The 6,000-nt window shown below is 38.1% G+C and overlaps 1 protein-coding gene across 4 annotated transcripts in view; it reads left to right on the top strand.

The window, feature by feature from the left end:
* Nucleotides 1-3,773: 3,773 nt before the first annotated feature.
* Nucleotides 3,774-6,000, top strand: part of LOC124774962 (reticulocyte-binding protein homolog 2b-like) — a 170,571-nt gene continuing 168,344 nt past the window's right edge. For all 4 annotated transcript variants that reach the window (XM_047249686.1, XM_047249685.1, XM_047249687.1 and 1 more), the window contains exons 1-2: nt 3,774-3,819; nt 4,051-4,134. The gene's annotated coding sequence lies outside the window, so the exon portion shown is untranslated. The remainder of the gene's footprint in view (nt 3,820-4,050; nt 4,135-6,000) is intronic.

Raw genomic sequence — 6,000 nt, 5'->3', positions numbered from 1 at the left:
CAAGTTTATGTGCCTTGCAGCTCTGTAAATGAAGAGACTGAAAGAATGCACAATAAACGTAAAGAAATTGATCAAATAGTTAACAGAGATGAAAAGAAAATTGTGATGGGAGATTGATTGTAGGAAAAGGAAGGAAAATTGTTGGAGAATTGGGGATGAGGGAAGGATTGAAAGAGGAAGCAGCATGGTAAAATTTTACATACAGCAAAATTTAATCATTCCAGTTACTTGGTTTAGAAAACATGAAACAAGATTGTATTCATGGAAGGAACCAGAAGACTCCTGGAAAGTTTCATACAGTTTATATAATGGAATGTCAAAGGTTTAGAAACCTGATTTTAAACTGCCAGATATTTTTAGAAGCAGACGTGGAGTTTGAACATGAACTGCAAATTACAACTCAAGAAGTTGCAGAGGGATAGAAAATGGAGGAGACCTGGATCAACTGAAAAAATTAGACGCGACTGGCAGTTTCGAAGGGAGGAAATATTAAAATATGGTAAATCACTGAGCAAAGAAGAACCAAAAAATAAGATTGACAGCAGTGCAGAATGATTAAGCTGGAATGGTTAGAGGAGAAGTACAAAGCTGTGTAAGCATGTATGATTATGAGAGAGAGAAATTCCACCTATAGGAAGAGTAAACAGACCTTTGGAGAAAAGAGAGGCATCTCTATGAATTTCAAGAGAGCAAAAGGCAAATCAGTACTAAGCAAAGAGGGGAAGGCTGTAAGGTAGTAGCAATGTAGAGAAAGAATGTACACTGGAAATGAACTTGATGACAGTATTATAGAAAGGGAAGAGGAAGGTGAGATGGAGACAAGATACTGCAAGACGAATTTGAGGAGCACTGAAAATTCTGAGCTGAACAAGCTCTGGGAGTAGATGAAACTCACCTGTACGAGTGTTGCCCAGAAACTAATGCACCGCATGTTTTTCTCAGCCAAAAAACAAAGCTACAAATGTGAAACATTATGTATTATTATTTGAAGTCTCCTGAGTGAGAATGCCAAGTCTCCGTCACTTCGACAAATAGGGTAGCTGCAGGACAGTTTCAAATGGCGTCTGTAGGTGATGTATGTTACAAGCAACATGCCGTCATTGAATTTCTCATTGCAGAGAAAGAAACTGTGGGGAATATTCACAAATGCTTGTCCAAAGTCATCTGCTGTCAACAGAAGCACTGTTAGTCACTGGGCGCGTAGGGTGAGGTCATCAGAAAGCAATTCGACAGAGCTCTACAATTTGCAGCAGTCTGGGAGACCATCCATGGCTGTCACATCTGACATGTTGCAGCGAGCTGATGTCATTCATGAGGACTGGCACATTATGTGGAAGATATTTTGAGAATGATGAGCAGGTGATTCACACAGTGAAGCTCTAGCTCTGCCACCAGGACAAGGGTTGGTACCGACAGGGCATACACACCTTTGTTTTGTGCTGAAGGAAGGTCATAGAACAGAATGGAGATTGCATGGAAAAATAGGGTATGTAGATAAAACACCATCCTTTTGTGTGTGTAATTCTCATTATGTTTAATAAAGAATTGATGAAGAAGAAAAAATGTGCTGCATTACTTTGTGGACAAACCACGTGATCACTGAGATCCATTGGAGAACCAGCCATGACAAATCTATTTCACCTGATAGCAAGATATGAGACAGGTGAAATGCCCTCAGACTTAAAGGACAAATAATCCAGATTCCAAAGAAGGCAGGTTGTAGTCAGTTGTGCAGATTACTGACCCATCTGTTAAATAAGTCACAGTTGCAAAATACAAACTCAGTTTATTTACAGAAAATGAGAAAACTAATACAAACAAATCTTCGAGAAGGTCAGTTGGGCCCCAGAGGAATGTAGGAGAATGTGGGACAGCAAAGAAAGGCAAACTTAATATTTTAAGTGTGTATTGCTTTAGAGGAAGCTTTTGACAATGTTAACTGGAATACACTCTTGAAATTCTGAAGAAAACAGGGGTAAAATACCAGAAGTGAAAGGTTATCTACAACTTTTACAGAAACCCGACTGCTGTTATAGGAGCTGAAGCACCTGAAAGGAAGGAAGTGAAACAGGGTTGTAGCTTATCTGTCATATTATTCAATTTTCTACATTGAGCAAAGAAGTAAAGAAAAACAGAGGAGTTTGGGGAGGGTAATTTCAGTTCAAGGAGATGAAATAAAAAATTACAAGGTTTTCCAATGACATTGTAATTTTGTCTTAGGTGGCAGAGAATCTGAAAGAGCAGTTGAACATAATGCACAATGTCCTTGAGAAGAGGTTGTAAGATGAACATTGCGAAAAGTAATATAAGATTAATCAAATGCAGTTTAATTAAATGAGGTGATAGTGAAGGAAAAGAGATTAGGAAAAGACACAATAATAGTAGGAGATGTGAACAGCAAAGTAACTGACAGTGGCTGAACTAGAGGGAAAATGAACTGGACACTGGCAATAGCAAGAAAAGCATTAATGAAAAAGAGGAATTTCATAACATTGACTATAAATTTAAATTATAAGGATTAGTTTCCAGTAAGTATTTATTTGGATTGGAGCCTTGCACAGAAGTGAAATGTGGATGTAAGCATTTGAGACAAGAAGAGGTTAGTATGTTGAAATGTGATGCTTTAGGATAATTTTGGAGATTAGATCAGTAGATATGTGTAACTAATGAAGTAGTACTGATTCAGATTGAGGAGAAAATACTGCATAAAGGAGTTGCCAGTTTGTTGATGGTGGGGAAACGTGGGATGTAAAAATTCTAAAGTGAGACACAGCTTGACTACAATATGGAGGTTAAAATTGGTGTATGTTGCAATACTTATACAGAGATGAAGAGACTTGCACAGAATAGGTTAACGTGGAGAGTTGCATTAAATCAGTCTTTGGATTGAGACTCCAACAACAGTTGCATATTACACGAAGAGTGCAGTGTTCACTGCAAGTGTCAGATGTTTTGAGAGTCCTTTGTCCTTCCGCCTTGGTCTCCTAAAATTGGCGTAAATAATTTTGGTGAGTTTGGGTCTTTTTGCATGACTATCTTTTTCAGTATTTTTTTTATGAGTGTGATTGGGTTGTCCTGCAGTAGGTGCACTTTATTGAATTTATGTAAAACTTGTACTCCTGATGTCTCCCGTGTATGTTTATTCCGTTTGGATGATCAAATACTGAAATATTCTTTTTGAATCGTGCTAGTTATGCTAGCTCATTTTCATATATAATTTTGAATTTTGTTTCACCTTCTTTTAGAACAAAGTCTACAATTCCCAGTGCCAAACTCATTTCACAGTGGTTCCTAATATCAGTTGATTTTTTGTGTATTAAAATTACAAGAGATACAAAAAATAATTGGCTGTTAGGAGATTGTCATCTGATCCCCAATAAGGGGGTAGATAGAAGCAGAGAATGACCATATCTTTATTTATTCAACATGTGTTAACTGAATTATTACTGTCCAGGGTCAAGGAATGTATTATGTGCAATTTTTCCCTTTCCCTCGGTCCAGATACAGAAATTATTCTCAGTGCTTCTTAGTAAATGGTACACATTATGCAATATGTTAACTAGTGCCATTTTATAGTGTGCATCTGTAAGAAAGTGTTTAAGATTTATACTTTCACTGTGTGTTTTTTCATATTTTCTATTGGCTTTCCAGAAAGATAAGTATTGTTGGACATGCCATAAAGAAGGAGTTGTTCTGATATTGCCACACATGTCCTCGCTCATTCCACTTGCGTTGTGCTCAAATGGAAACTGTTCCTGGTATTGCATGGATGTGTCCTGAGTGTGCAACCATTATGCATGCAGAAAATGTAGATACCAGGTGAGCATGTTAATTAAAATATTTATGAGGAAGTGATACTTGATGCTGTACAAAACAAAAACTGTAGTACTAGATATTGCTGACAATAATAAATACTGTTTTTCCTTTATCAAATGCACACATATAGTAAACATTCAGCCTTTGAATTAAAATAATTGTTGCAAGTAAATTATCTTCTGGTCACTATCATGTTGTGTCTTGACTTGTTATAGCATTTCATTTTCATTTTAGGTCTGCTGCAATGAAGCAATTGAGCTGGACAGATTTTGCAGCCTGCTTAAATTTGCACTCAACAGGCTGAAGTCTCTTACAGGGGTAAGCAATTAAAACTTCTCCCCATCCCTTAAAACAATTCATTCTCTCTCTCTCTCTCTCTCTCTCACGTGCATGTGCATGTATGTGTGTGTGTGTGTGTGTGTGGGGGGGGGGGGGGGGTTATGTGCAATAATGTCAGTTGCCCCTCAGGTGTCTGCCTGCTCAGGTAAGCATAGCTCGTGATGTGTGTGCCCCTCCGCCCCCAACCCACAGTGACGTGGCACACGCAGTGTCGCTGCTGCGTGAGTGGTGTGTGGTGCAGTGGGGGCTTGGGCAAGACGCATCTAGGCATTGTGCTGTTGAAAAGCTATACATTATTCAACAAATTTAATAATTTTTTTAGTATGGTTTATGTTCACTGATATAGAAAACTATATTCCATTCCCTATTTCACCCTCTTAGGGTGGAATTTTTATTATTTGTTATGTTTTCATTATATTTTTCTAAGTAGACTGTGTTCTTCCTGACGATACAAACTCTTCACACCAAATTTCATCAAAATCGGTTCAGTGGTTTAGTCATGAAAAAAGTAACAGAGTTACATTTGCATTTATAGCATGAGTATGGAAGTATATATTAAACTCATTGAATATTGTATAAGCATTGTATTCATTCTGTTGAAAAATATAATGTAGAACATATCAACCAATAAAAGCATTTTCAAAATATGATGAAATTCAAAAGTCAAAGAGTAAATGGTGTTACAGGATTCATACGACTAAGGTCATTGGTTAGTTTACAGCAGACATAAGACGTATAAGAAGAGCAGAAAATGCAGTTACTGTTTTTTTTTTCCTTTCTCCAGGATGGCAACCATCTTTTGTATGATAAATTACAATCAGTTCAGTGAAAGCCATAGACAGGCAGCAGTAGGAGTATTTACAAAGCAATTCAACTGTCCTCCACCTCAGACTAATACAGTTAATAGGTACTGACGACGTTATTTGACCTGATGTGTCTTGAACATTGTCCAGAGCATTTTTACCGTAATGCTATGTAAAGCAGTATTTGACAGTGTTCATAACCTTACCCATCTTAGGGCAAAAGTACTTACAAAAGTAATTATGGAGAAATTTGAGTGTTTCAGTACTGAAAAGGACTGTTACCAGAAATGTGTAGCATGTTAATAGTGCAAAGTTGGTAGCAATACACATGAGCCAGTGGAAGACTTTCCAGAGGCAACAGGCCATTTCTCCCAGACACCTATTGACCCATGGGCCTCTTTCCATCATCAGAGGCTTATCGCGATATATATTTATGGCTGTTAATAGAAAGACTTGTTTGGTGGAGGTGACACCTGTCAGTGACATCTCAGAGGAAACAACAGCAAGAACCATAGGATTTTCCATTATAGCTATCCAGCTTGTGTCCCTACGGATCAAGGATGGCAATTTGACTCAACACTGTTCCTCAAACTATTGGAGCTATGTTGATTGAAACACCACCATATGTAAGCAATAGCATGTAGATTGGTGGCATATGAGATTAAAAGCAAGTGCTTATGTGCCACAAGAACAGCTGGACTGCCACACTCCCACTGGTTTTACTGGTATCCCCCACAGCCCTCAAACCTGTCAGTGGAGCAGTGACAGTGGAAATTGTTTATGGGGAGACTATACATGCTGTTGGAGTTTATTTCATCACTACAGCTGCTCACTGAACCAGTACTACCATTTTACTGCAATGAGCCAAGAGCCAAATCTGTAAGCTACGCCTTTTGCCAGCATCCTGCCATGGAAACCAAAACGTTATAGTCCACAAAGACCTTAAAACATCACTGCTTGTCAAGCAAAGAACACATGCAGTGTGCCCACCATTACAACTGCCATATTCTGGATCTTTCCAAATTGTCAAACACAATGGCAA

This window comes from Schistocerca piceifrons, chromosome 2 (assembly GCF_021461385.2).
Source record: "Schistocerca piceifrons isolate TAMUIC-IGC-003096 chromosome 2, iqSchPice1.1, whole genome shotgun sequence".
Taxonomy (NCBI): Eukaryota; Metazoa; Arthropoda; class Insecta; order Orthoptera; family Acrididae; genus Schistocerca; species Schistocerca piceifrons.
The sequence above is the reverse complement of the archived record's forward strand: the minus strand, read 5'-3'. Positions and strand labels throughout refer to the sequence as shown.